The sequence below is a fragment of the Pelodiscus sinensis genome, unplaced genomic scaffold, assembly GCF_049634645.1.
Source record: "Pelodiscus sinensis isolate JC-2024 unplaced genomic scaffold, ASM4963464v1 ctg37, whole genome shotgun sequence".
Classification (NCBI taxonomy): domain Eukaryota; kingdom Metazoa; phylum Chordata; order Testudines; family Trionychidae; genus Pelodiscus; species Pelodiscus sinensis.
In genome coordinates this window covers 641,554-654,684 of record NW_027465869.1, presented here as the reverse complement: position 1 = coordinate 654,684, position 13,131 = coordinate 641,554, and the positions used below count along the sequence as shown (strand labels likewise).

Genomic DNA, 13,131 nt, shown 5'->3' with positions numbered 1-13,131 from the left:
ATTTTTCTGGTAAAGCAGCTGATTTTCCGGAAAAACTGGCCCGTCGAGAGACAGCCCATGGGACCTACATGAGCCAGCAGTGATTCAATTAGGCTGAACTGGAGTTCTGGCTCATGGCCACTCGGACCAGCTTTGCTTGTTTCCTTCCACCCAGAGCCCCCTTCTTCTCCTGGGCTGCAAGGAGCCTCCCTGGGATGCCCTGAGACAGGCACAGGGCTCTGCCTCCCCATAACCAGCCCCACCCCACCCAACCGGCTTTGGCAGAACAAAGCGGGGGGGGGGGGGGGCTAGCTAGACTGCTCCCTTCTTACACACTTCAAAATGTCCACTCCTAAACAGGACTGTGTAGCCTAAAAGATAAGGCATCTGACTTTGGGTCAGAAGACTGAGGGTTTGAGTCCCTTTGCAGTTGTGTTGATTGTGCTTGTGGGTCTGGGTGTCTTATGCTTGGAAAGGTTCTGTAACAATGTGTGTCCATTGAAAGACCTCTAGCTATTTGGCAGATCTAAACGAAAGCAGACTGCAGAGCAGCAGCAATTAACTGTAGAGACTGGGCTCACATTCCATCTAAATGGCATTTCAATAGGGTCACACTAGGCTGTCACCAGGGGGTCTGATCCTATTGATCAGCTGTATCATTAATGTTGCTGGGGGAAAATCAACAAAGGCGGTGAAGTATGATTGGTTAGGTAAATCATAATAGTATGTTAGCTTTGGTTAGTAACATTAAACTAAAATAATTGGTTAAGCAGGACTAAATTATCACTATATAAACAGGGGTCCAAGAAGGAGACCAGGGAGAAGAAGGAAAAGGGGAAATGAGAAGAGGAAGAAGGAGGAAAAGGGAAAGGAAGGGAGAAGACCAAGGAGGAGGAGGGAGACCTGGAAGCAGAACTCACCTCCAAGGCAGCCTCACACCAGAGCGCCCAGGACCCCTCTGCATGACTGTTGAAATGGTTTGCTGTGTGAATTCTGTCAGGTGACATCAGGCCTGGGCAGTGGGATTATTTACCAGTTCCCCTGAGCTACTAGGAATCAGAGCTGTGATGGCCAAGTGGTTAAGGTGTTGGGCTAGAAACCCAATAGGGTTTCCCTGTGCAGGTTCAAATCCTGCTCACAGTGAGGTCTGTGTTTTGGTCACACCCCTTCCTAGGGCAACAAGGTACCCAAACTCTGAGACCCAGGAGAAGAACATGCCTGTCCCATCAGAAGGGACACCTGTGCTATGTCTACACTTGTAGCTTCTTGCATGAGTAATATGCAAATGAGGAATATTGCTGAGCCTCATTTGCATAGCTAATAAGCCACCACCACTTTTTTCAGAAGAGACTCTTGCACAAGAAGGAGTGTCTACACTGCCCCTTCTTGCACAAGAAAAAGACTCCTGTGCAATGCGATTACACCTATTAATTTTCACTAAACACCATTATCAGACTACCCAGTGCACATTCCTACCTTCCTTTGTGCACACAACATACCTGGGGCTCTAATTACTGGCCACCTGCCTTTCACACAGATCATTGATCCTTGTGACTTTCAGGTACATTCACATGGCAGCTGTTTAAACATAATGTGTTTCCATTGCATGATCAGCACCAGAGTCAAGGAAGGGAACCAACCAGCATCAGGCTTGAACCCATGACCCTAAGATTAAGAGTCTGAGGCTTTACTAACTGAGCTAGCCAGGCTGTATGAGAAAAGTTTCCTAATATCCCATCTCAGGGTAACAGGAGCCAAGTGTTCTCCACTGCCTGACTCAAGGCTCTTTCTTGCCCCCAATTTGGGGTTCTGGTCTGTGGAGAGGTTTAAACTCGAACCCCACTCCCGACACACCCACTTCTTTCCCCACAAGGAACGGACCCATTTCCATCTGTGACATAGTGGGGGTACTTGCTGGGCTGTGGTGACCTCTGCTGTCTGGAGCAAGACCCAGCAGGGAAAATCTTATTATGCAAAGGTACCATACCCGTTGAACCAGTCTACCCCCCATGGGGAGAAACAAAGGGAGGTGGAATGCTGCGCTGGCTGGGGGGCAGGACTGGAAGAGTGGGAGTTAGTTGCTGGCTGGGAGCATGGAGGAGACAGCCTAGGGAAAGGGGCTGGAGTTTAGGGGCCCAGTCTCCCCCATCTCAAGGGGTCCTGAGGCATCCTAGCCCAGCTCTGTGACCAGATTACATCTGGGCTGTGCTGTACCCTGGAGAGGCAATAAACTTCCTCTATTCCACCGGCTGGTGCAGTCTGTTTGTGCCATTTCGGGGTGCAGGAGACGGGGGACCCCCAACGCGCCGTCACACCATCTCTCCAGGGACAGGAGAAGGGCTCAGCCTGTTTCATTTTCTGCAGGAACGAGTGGGATCCATGCGTCCTGTTCCCCAGTGAGAGGTATGTGTCCTCTTCCCCCCTTTCCACAGACACAGCAGGCCAGGGGGCTATGAGCCTCCAGAGGCCCCTTCCTACTTGGCCTCCCACAAAGCTGGGGTGAAAAGCTGCTAGACCCAGCCCTCCTGGGCCAAGCCATGGCAGAGGTAGCTGGATTCACTCCCATCTTCTCCTGCCTGTGCCCTGGTACTGAGGGGCTGGCCCCTTTCCTGCTGCCCCAACTCTTATTCCCACAATGCACTTTGTGCAGGGGCCATTGGTCTTTGTGCCAAGGTGCGTGGCTGGCAGCCAGGACTCAGGGCCCTTCCCCCAATCCCCCCTCTGACCTGCTCACACTGTCTGGCTGCCTCCAGCACGGTCTGAGCTCAGAGGTCAGGTGGGTGACCTGCCCTGCAGCTGTGATGGCATCAGGCCCTTCCCGCCTGCCTGCTCCGTCTGGAGATGGAGCTCCAGTGGCCTCAGACACCCAGCAAGCGGAACAAAACTCTCTTCATTGAACCTCAGGGCACGGAAGCCAAAGCACTTGAACCTTGTAACAACCAGCTGAGTCTCAGTGGGTCCCACTATGAGATTTGAACTCAGATTGCAGGATTCAGAGTCCTGAGTGCTGCCCCTTACACCATGGGACCTGTGGTGTGAAAGTACAGTGGGCACCTCTGACTCTCAGCTCTCAGGCTGGCCTCTGCTCTCCTGGCTCCCTCCAGCTGCTTCATCTCCCAGGACTCCCTGTAAGAAATGTGTCACTTTCACCCCTGGGAGCAGCTCAGCCAGGCAAAGGGGCTGCCTGGGGCAGGACATTAGCCCTGGAGGGCAGGGGTGGGTGTGGCAGTGACATCACAAGGGCCTTTTGCAGCCCCTCAGCTTATTGGCTAAAGGAGGTTGGAAGGTGATGACCTCACAGAGAGTCCATGACAGTGGCCAGGTGGGACAGGCTGCAGGGCAGGGGCCATCTCAGAGACCCCCCCCCCCCATGGCTTTGCTGCAGGGAGTCGCCTTGAGAGTTGCCCTTGAGGCCTTTTTGGAGCCTTCTCCTTTCCCACGACTAACGGACCTAGATGCCAGACGTCCCTGTAGAGAAGGGAAGAGTCTCCAAGAAGGCCTCTGTAAATGCAGCAGGGGAATTAGCTCAAGTGGTAGAGCGCTTGCTTAGCATGCAAGAGGTAGTGGGATCAATGCCCACATTCTCCAACTGCAGCTCAGCTCTTAACCCTTATTTTCACTGTCAGGGGCTCAGTGGCCCCCTCCCTCTTCCTACCTGCTCTCCCAAAAGAGACAGACCTGGCTTCCCTTTCTTTGCCACCAGCAATTGCCATGCTGCAAAGCAGAGAGTGGAGATATCAGGCTCTGTGGTGCAATGGAAAGCATGTTGGACTTTTAAGCTGCAACAAAATACAGGACTATGTAGCACTTTAAAGACTGACTAACGAGATGGTTTATTAGATGATGAGCTTTCGTGGGCTAGACCCACTTCCTCAGATCAAATAGTGGAAGAAAATTGTTACAACCATATATAGCAAAGGATACAATTAAAAAAACCAAACACATATGAAAAGGACAAATCAAATTTCAGAACAGAACGGGGATGCGGGGGGGAAGGTAAATGTCTGGGAGCTAATGATATCAGAGGTGATAACTGGGGAAGCTATCTTTGTAATGGGTAAGATAACTAGAGTCTTTGTTAGGACCCCGCCGTAAAGTGTCGAATTTTAGCATGAATAACAGTTCAGAGGATTCCCTTTAAAGTGCAGTTTTAAAAGGCTTTTGAAGCAGGAGGCAGGCAATTAAGTCATTGAGATAATGTCCTTTCTGAGTTAAAATGGCAAGAAACTGGTTTTTTTCTGTATTTTGTTTCAGCTACCCTAGACTAACATGGCTACTTTTCTATCACTCTTTTAAGCTGCAGTGATTCATGTGAGCCCAGCTAGACATTAAGTGCTCGTCTACACTGGCCTCTTTTCCGGAAGGGGCATGTTAATTTCAACTATCGTAGTAGGGAAATCCGCGGGGGATTTAAATATCCCCCGCGGCATTTAAATAAAAATGTCCGCCGCTTTTTTCCGGCTTTTAGAAAAGCCGGAAAAGAGCGTCTACACTGGCCCCGATCCTCCGGAAAAAGCACCCTTTTCCGGAGGCTCTTATTCCTACTTTGAAAAGGGCGCTTTTTCCGGAGGATCGGGGCCAGTGTAGACGCTTTTTTCCGGCTTTTCTAAAAGCCGGAAAAAAGCGGCGGACATTTTTATTTAAATGCCGCGGGGGATATTTAAATCTCCCGTGGATTTCCCTACTACGATAGTTGAAATTAACATGCCCCTTCCGGAAAAGGGACCAGTGTAGACGTAGCCTCAAAGTTTGTGGGTTCAAGTCCCATGAGTGTCACTTTAGCTGCTTTCTCATTTCCAGGGCGCAGCTTTTACAGAACAGGCAATCCTTAGGGTGAAACTGGGGTGGGCTTGAGTCCAGACAGTTCCCAGCAGACCCCAGTGAGGATGGAGGGAAGGGCTGATTCTTGTGTCTGGGGCTTGGCGTTGTTCTGAAAGGCTTCAGGTGCCATTAGATCGTTTTATCCCTCCCTGTCTCCTACCAGTGCTGAGCAACACTCAGGCTATGTCTGCCCTACACTGCTCTTCTGGGAAAAGCTACGCAAATTTCAAAACCCAGTTTGTGCAGCTTTTTCTTCTGTTTTTTTTTTTTTTTTTTGGAAGAGGCTTTTCCGACATTTGGCCTGTTACATTGGGCAAGTCACACAAGGGAGGCAGCAGGCAGAGCCAGCCCAATGCACCAGCCTGCCAGGGCGGGGAGGCCAAGGCACAAGCAGCTGCCTGGCCTAATTTATCTGGCTTCCCCAGGTTGGCACCCAGGGGCATTATCAGCTGACGTTACCCCCACCCTCCTCTGTCACATGAGCGTTGGGCTCATGAACAGGCTGGTCAGCAGCAGCTGCAGTTACCTGGGCAGCGCAATAAGAGAAGACCCTGTGTTTCTGCCTGGCTTTGAACCAGGGACCTTTTGTGTGTTAGGCAAACATGATAACCACTACACCACAGAAACACATTTCAAGAGATGGAACTTGTCTGACTGTTCTGTTTCTAGCTCTTTCTAACACACTGCTCTGCAGGGGAGGGGGATGCTCCTTGTGAACACTCCACCTCTTGTTCTCAGGGAAGCACCTAATTTCCTCACCAGCCCCTTGAGATTTGTAGCTCAAAGCTGGAGCTGCTGTGGCAGGAGGTGAAGCTACAGAAGCTGACAGGGGACAATCAGTGGGCGGAGGGTTATTTTTTCTCCCCCCTGGGCTGATGTGGCTAGAACTGAGGAGAAGAAAATCCTCTTCCCTTCTCCTCAGAAGATGGAAATTGCAGTTGGTTCTCTCTCTGGTTCTACTAAAGCTGGACCCCAGGACTAGACTTTTTCTTTCTAAAACCCTGGCGAAAACTGAGAGCCAATTGCTCACAGACTGAGAATGAGAGTTAAAGAAGGGCACCACCCAACATGGGGTTTGAACCCATAACCCTGAGATTAAGAGCCTCATGCTCTACCAACTGAGCTAGCCAGGCTGCCTGCAAAAAAGTTCCTAATATCCCATCTCAGGGTAACAGGAGCCAAGTGTTCTCCACTGCCTGACTCAAGGCTCTTTCTTGCCCCTAATGTGGGGTTCTGGTCTGTGGAGAGGTTTGAACTCGAACCCCACTCCCGACACACACACTTCTTTCCCCACAAGGAACGGCCCCATTTCCATCTCTCCAGGGACTGGTCCATTCTCTGCAAAATGCTCAACCTCTTCCATTTTCTGCAGGAACGAGTGGGATCCATGCGTCCTGTTCCCCAGTGAGAGGTATGTGTCCTCTTCCCCCCTTTCCACAGACACAGCAGGCCAGGGGGCTATGAGCCTCCAGAGGCCCCTTCCTACTTGGCCTCCCACAAAGCTGGGGTGAAAAGCTGCTAGACCCCAGCCCTCCTGGGCCAAGCCATGGCAGAGGTAGCAGGATTCACTCCCATCTTCTCCTGCCTGTGCCCTGGTATCCCTCAGGTGTCCATGTTGTTCACTTACCTGTGGGCTTTGGGCACCTGCCCCTTCAAACCTAGTTTAAAGCCTCCTCACTAGGTTAGCCAGTCTGCACCCAAATACTCTTTCCTTCCTCGACAGGTGAACCCCAGCGCTGCTGAGCAGCCCTTCCTGCAACAGCATCCCATGGGCAAGGAAGCCAAAGCCCCCTGCCCACGGAGCTGTAGTTTTCTGTGCCCAGGGGACCAGACACCACCTGGGCTCGGTGGCTGGAGGGAAGTGGGGAACGGCTGCACTTTGGGAGTCAAAAGTGTTGTCTGGAAACATAAAGAGCCATTTTAAAGATACTTTGGAGGAGGGCACCATGGCTTAGCTGGCTAAAGCACCTGCCTCATAAACAGGAGATCCTGGGTTCAAGTCCCAGTGGTGCCTTGTTGTAACCTCCCCAATCAGCCTTTTCCTGAACCAGCAGTTCCATGGGTGGCAAGGGGAGGTCTCTTCTGTGTCCCAGAAGGGCATAAGTAAATGTGGGCAAAGGTTACAACAACACACCACTCGGACTTGAACCCAAGATCCACTGTTTATAAGACAGGTGCTTCAGCCAGCTAAGCCATGGTGCCCTCCATGACAAGGGCCTTGAAACTGTTCTAATTTAGGGTGCCAGACACCCCCTTCCCATTCCAAAGTGCAGCCGTTCCCCATTCCCCTCCAGCTCTTGCCATGACTCAAGGCCTGCGCAGCCCAAGACATTTGATCCAAAACAGAACTGGATCATTTAATGCAGGGAAGGTCAATCAATGGCATTTATCCAGGATGGACAGGGCAGGTGTCCCTAGCTGGTGTATTTTAGAAGCTGGGAATGGGCGACAGGAGGGGTCACTTAACCATTGTCTGTCCTGAGGATTCCCTCGGGACAATGAAATTGGCTGCTGTTGTGAGACAGGATCCTGGGCTAGTTGGGCAACTGGCATGGCCCTGTCTGGCTGTTCTGATGTTCTGTTTGGTTTCTGTTCTTGTCCCCTCTGGGCAAGGGAGAATGGAGCCTCGTCCTGAAGGGGACAGAAAGTGGCCTGTGAAAGGCAAGGGTAGTTAAGGAGAGAGCCATGTTCATGTGTCGCTGATGGTCTAGTGGTTAGGTTTCAGCGCTTTCACTGCTGAGACCTTGGTTCAATTCCCAGTCAGGGAAACCAGCCTCATCTGTACTCATGAAATCTGCCAAGTCTTTGCCCTTTTCCATCACAGGGAGGGCCAGTGGGCTGAGGGAAGGGAGGGGCTGGGGTGCCAGAGGCAGGCTCTGACTGGCAGACACTGCCAAGCACATTTCTCAGGCAGCCCCTTCCCTGCGCAGGAGGTACAGGTCACACGCCTGGGTGAATAAGAGCTTGTGGGGACTGGCCAGGGCTTCAAGCAGGCAGCTCCCATTGGCCACAAACAAGCCTGGAGCAGGGACCAGGCATGAAGCCTTTTCCTCTACAGCTGAGAGACACAAAGGGCCCAGCAGCCCCTTCTCTCAGCTGTGCGTGGGGGCAGGGCGAGCAGGGAATCTGCCTGAGGCTTCTTGCTGCCATGTTGGGTGGCTTCATGGGCTGGATCCAGCCCCCTGGCCTGTATTGCCCAGGCCTGGCTTAGGGGGAACCTTGGCTCTGGGCTGTGGGGGAGGGGCGCTGTGGAAAGGCCAGTCTGGCCTTCCTGGGCAGGGCATGACGACATGCTGCAAAACATCCTGGACAGAGAATTACAGGCCAGACAGGGCTCTTATCACAGCCAAAGTAGCTCAGTGGGGAGAGCGTTAGACTGAAGATCTAAAGGTCCATGTTTCAATTCCAGGCTTTGGCATGCTCCAATGGGGGCTAATTACTTCAATGTGATGGTTTTGCTTAGAGCTGTTCTCACAACCTGCACTGCAGGAGAAAAGGGGAGCTGAGCTGCATCCTGGGGCTCTTCCTGCTTTCTCTTGGCCCTGGGTTTCTATCCTGCCACAGGGCAGGTACAAGGGCTAAATTTGGGGGGAATCAGGTGACACCACAAAAAACACTCCCTGTTGGTGGTGCTGGAACATGGCATCACATGAGCATGTTGCTAACACCCATGTCTCCCCCCCTCAGGGCCACTAGAGGCATCCAGCAGCTCTGTCCTTGCACCCTGGAGCTGTCTGTCTGGGCCATGCACTCACACACACTGGCACCTCCCTTTCTAGGACATGGCTCCTGTTGTTCTTTCCTTTACTCAGCCTGGGAGTTGGGCTTATCCCAAACAACAGGGGCTGTGTTTACCTGGGGAGCCACAAATAGCAGCAGAACCCCTTGTTCCCACTTTCTGCTGGGCTTTGAACCAGGAGCCTTTTCCACATTAAGCAAACACGATAACCACCACCCCACAGAAACATGCTTGTCAGTTTTTTTCTGTACATAAACTTGGACAAATATTCTGTTACTAATTCTTTGCCCAAGGCAGAGCAAGAGCAGGGAACAAGACTCCCCCCCCCCCAATACTTCTCTAGACCCTTTGCTCCCAACACGGGGGGTGGGTGGGTGGGGGGGGCTGTATGCCTCGGGAGGAGTGACCCACATCATATCCCCAACATTTCTGCCCTTCATGGATGGACCTTTGGGGGCAGGCCCAGACGCTCCATCCTCTCAACTCCTATCACACACTGGAGCAGGGCAGCCCCCAGGGGTAGGGCTGAGCCATGGGGTGTTGGGCAAGGGGCAGAAGCTGCAGGAGCTGAGCATTTCCCTAGAGCCCAGGGACCCATAAGGAGGCACCATGCTCTATGTCTCTCTCGGAAGGCGCAGAAAGGGATTGACTGGGGACAGGGAGAGTGGCCCACTGGTTGTGCAGCTTGTTGTCTGGTTAGGGGTGTTGTCAAAACACAGGCCTCGCTGTGAGCAGGATTTGAACCTGCGCAGGGAAACCCTATTGGATTTCTAGTCCAACACCTTAACCACTCGGCCACCACAGCTATGAAGTCAATAGTGTCCCAGGATCAGGGAAAGTGGTAACTAATCCCAGTGCCCAGGCCTGACCTCACCCGCCCCACAGAATTCACACAGCAAAAATGGCTCCAGAACAGGGCAAACTTGGGGGCTCATTGCTGGGCCCTGGGATGAAGCATTAAACTAGCCCCCTCCTGCGGGGCCTGTGAGTGTTGCTGTCCCTGCTGTACAGACAGGGCCATGGAGACAGGGAGAGATTCACTGAATGGGCCAAGGTCGCCTAGCGAGTTAGAGCCCAGCTCTGCCCCCAGCGTCCTGCCCCACCCACCGACGTGCTGACTCCCTGGCTGCCAGGGGGCTGTTTTCATTAGCATCTTTTGTTTTCTTTTCTGCTGGGAGACATTGGGACAGTTGGCCAGGGCGTCCCGCAGTTGCCATCTCCGTCTGTGCAGGTGCTGTCCAGAGCCCCGACTAGCAAACGCTGACACTGCTGTTAGGTCCAGACCAGAGGGGAGTGTTTAAGGGTTATTTCGGAAGAAGGGTTTTCTCCCCAAATAACTGCATCTAAACGGTGTTTTTTATTTCATAATAAAGTATTTTGAAACAGCACCCGGACACGATTATGCAAATAGAGCGCAGGATATTTAAATCCCGGTTTCATAAATTTGCATCCCTCTCCTGAAGGAGACTGCAAGTATCCACATGTCCTGGGTGTTGCAACCTCCCAGTACTCACCTGATGTTCCCTCCCCGCTGCCTGAAGACGTTTGGGAGTCCTCCTGCCTCCCCTGGAGCTGCAGGTCATCCGCGTTGTCATCCTGAAGCTGCAGCCGCTGCTGCCCAGGTGTCTCCATCCCAGACTCCACAACTATCCCTGGAGACAGGGGCTCCCCACACCCCGGGATTCGGTCCAGTTCCTCACAGTATGCACAGTGCTGTGGTGCTTCCCCAGAGCGGGACCTGCCCTCACGGGTCCTCACGTACCCCTCCCGCAATTCCTTGACCTTGGCTCTGACTTGGTAGGATGCGGGGGTAGGAGGGAGGTGACCTTTCTTTGCAAGACCATTGGCCATTGGCCATAAATGTCCACATTCCTCCGCCTGGACTGCAGGGCCTGCAGAGACTCCTCCTCAGACCACAGCTGCAAGAGGGTCTTTATCTGTGGCTCAGACCATTTCAGTGATTGGTGTTTGCTGCCTTTTGCTTGATTTGATTCCCAGCCAATGCAAGGTGGGAAGGGAACAGGCAGCCTCCAGGGGGAGATCTTATTTAACCCTGAGCAACAGGCACAAGTGGGTCCACAGCCAAGGGCTCCCTCTCACTGCTTTTTGTGGGGAGCAGCTCAAACAAAGCTAATTTCAGCATTGTGGGGTCTGCATGGGGCTTGTACCCGTGACCTGGGCATTATTAGCATCAAGCTCTAAACAGCTGAGCCAGCAGGCCCATGAGTGGCCCCACAATAGAGGGAAGAGAAGAGTTTTCCCTGCTATTGGGGAAAGCCAGCCAGGCCAAGGGCCTTTTAGCCACTGCGTCTGTGCAGGCTGGAGCCTCTTCCTACCAGTTTTCTGGCCTGAGTCTTGCAAAGCTCTCAGCCTTTTGCCTGTTTCTGCTTCCCTGTGCATAGCAGGCAGCTAAAGGGGGGGGGGGGGGGGGGGGGGCGGGGAGGAAGCAGTAGAACAGTCACCACAGGGCATGAACCCATGACCTTGGCATTATTAGTTCCCTGCACTAACCAACTGAGCTAGCAAGCCAACCAGAGCATGGCTCACAAATAGCCCTTTCAGAAAGGTGCATCAAGCAGCTGAAGGGCTGTCTCTGCAGCTGCCAATGGCTCTTCTCTGACAGGGCCACTAGCGACTCACTGTGATGTGGGCTGGCTAGTCCAGCTGGTTTGAGGTTTGGTCAAGGTGGCTGGCGGCCGGCATGGCGCACTGAGACCCAGGGCAAAGAGGCAGCCGGAATCTCTTGCTGCCAGCACCTTGCCTCCCAGCTTCTTCCCTGTCAGCCACATCCCCTTTCGGCCACTGGGTCAGCCCAGGAAGGGAGGCAGGAATGGGGCCAAGTAGGGAGTCAGGCTGAGGGGGGCAGGCAAAGCTCATCTTGCCTTGCAGGGCCACTGGCAACAGCTTCTCTCTTGTGTGCTGCTGAGGAGAAAAACGCCCTGAGCAGGACCATAAAGACCAATTTAAAAGAGAATTTAGACGGGGGCACCAAGCGGGCAAGAGTCAGAGCCTGGCAGCTTCTGGGACACAGAAGAGGCCTCCCCTGGCCACCCATGGAACTGCTGGTTCAGGAAAAGGCTGATTGGGGAGGAGTGTTGGGAAGAAGGAAACCACAAGCCTGGAGCGGGTGCAGAGGCTGCCATGACTGGCACTGGCAAGGCAGGGCTCTGACTGCAATTGCTGGGACAGGAGAGCCAGCGCCAAGTGCCCTTGTGATTCCCTGGGGGTGTCCGTGCTCAGAGAGCCTGAGGGTGCAACCTCTGCAGCTCCTGCAGCCATGGAGAGTGAGGGTCTGTGGGCATCAGGTGCTTCTCACTTGTGGTTTCCTTCTTCCCAACACTCCTCCTCAATCAGCCTTTTCCTGAACCAGCAGTTCCATGGGTGGCCAGAGGAGGCCTCTCCTGTGTCCCAGAAACACATAGGAAAATGTGAGCAAAGGCTACAACAAGGCACCACTGGGAGTTGAACCCAGGTTTGTCTGTTTACAAGGCAGGTCCTCCTTGGCCTGATAGGTGTAATTGCTCTACTCTATGGTCCCAGACAACACCTTTGACTCCCAAAGTGCAGCAATTTCCTTCCAGCCCTGGCAGTGTCTGCGGCTGAGGCTGAGCGGTACAAAGGAAGATACAAGATCCCTGGTGGGTCTTTGCTGGATGAACGCGCCTGAGGAAACACAAAAGGGGATGTGGGACAGTTTGAGTCACACACACAGCAGGTGGCACAGCTCAGCCAGGGACCTTATCCACTCACAGAGCTTCACAGCTTCTCCACCCCCCAAACCCCTCCAGCCAAACTGCCCCATGGGCCTCACCTACACCATGCTCAGGGCCTGGGGATTTTCTGTCACTTTGCCAGACCAAATAACTAACCTCCCACTGCTCTGGAGTTTCTCACCAGCCTTCTCATCCTCAGGTTCTGCTTTGTCTCCAGACAGACCCTGCTCTTCTACTGCTACCTCCCTCTGGCTGTCACTTCTGGAGCAAGATGCATCCCTTTATTCTGACTTTGTACACCTGGGCTTTTAGCACTCAGACCTGCATCTAACACCAGCATTTGCTAGTGAGGGGTCTGAACAGCTTCTGCTGGGAGGAAGAAAGCCTAGCAGAGCATCTTTTCAGAGAGCAGAGGAACATAAACTCCTTGTCAGTGAGAGGAATCTGTCAATTCAGGTGGGACTTGAACCCACAATCCCTGACTTAGAAGATCAGGGCCTTGTCCATTAGGCCACTAGGGCACACAGAGAGCACAGTGCAAGAAATTCACCTTCTAAATGTCCCTGTGAGTGTTGCTGTCCCTGCTGTACAGACAGGGTCATAGAGCCTCAGGAGGCTGCAGTGGTGGGAGACGCGTCCCTGGTTTCGGGAGGGAGACGAGACGTCAAGGCCCATGACTCGGAGCCAGCTGCTGATACCCATGGAAAGCTGATTTTCAGAGGGGTGTGATCAGCCCTTCCTGTGTATCTGGCTTCTTCAAACCAACTTAATCAGTTGCTAAAAGTTGAAGAAGGGACATTTAGAAGGGTGAATTTATGTCTCTGGGACTCTTTTCCGTGTTCTCCTGTACCCCGATGGACAAGGCACTGATTTCTTCAG

At 53.0% G+C, this 13,131-nt stretch overlaps 2 protein-coding genes and 7 non-coding genes across 9 annotated transcripts in view; 5 read left to right on the top strand and 4 right to left on the bottom strand.

The window, feature by feature from the left end:
- LOC102457165 (uncharacterized) overlaps positions 1–13,131 on the top strand; it is a 242,837-nt gene that overhangs the window by 135,765 nt on the left and 93,941 nt on the right. The window lies entirely within an intron of this gene.
- LOC142824070 (uncharacterized) overlaps positions 1–13,131 on the bottom strand; it is a 408,405-nt gene that overhangs the window by 315,180 nt on the left and 80,094 nt on the right. The gene's annotated exons all lie outside the window — the stretch shown is intronic.
- TRNAS-AGA (transfer RNA serine (anticodon AGA)) lies at positions 1,041–1,122 on the top strand. The gene has a single exon. It is a non-coding gene; the product is annotated as a tRNA-Ser (tRNA).
- On the top strand, positions 3,495–3,567 carry TRNAA-AGC (transfer RNA alanine (anticodon AGC)). Its single transcript has one exon. It is a non-coding gene; the product is annotated as a tRNA-Ala (tRNA).
- TRNAV-AAC (transfer RNA valine (anticodon AAC)) lies at positions 5,355–5,427 on the bottom strand. The gene has a single exon. It is a non-coding gene; the product is annotated as a tRNA-Val (tRNA).
- On the bottom strand, positions 5,861–5,933 carry TRNAK-CUU (transfer RNA lysine (anticodon CUU)). Its single transcript has one exon. It is a non-coding gene; the product is annotated as a tRNA-Lys (tRNA).
- TRNAM-CAU (transfer RNA methionine (anticodon CAU)) lies at positions 6,741–6,814 on the top strand. The gene has a single exon. It is a non-coding gene; the product is annotated as a tRNA-Met (tRNA).
- Positions 8,146–8,218, top strand: TRNAF-GAA (transfer RNA phenylalanine (anticodon GAA)). The gene has a single exon. It is a non-coding gene; the product is annotated as a tRNA-Phe (tRNA).
- On the bottom strand, positions 9,263–9,344 carry TRNAS-AGA (transfer RNA serine (anticodon AGA)). The gene has a single exon. It is a non-coding gene; the product is annotated as a tRNA-Ser (tRNA).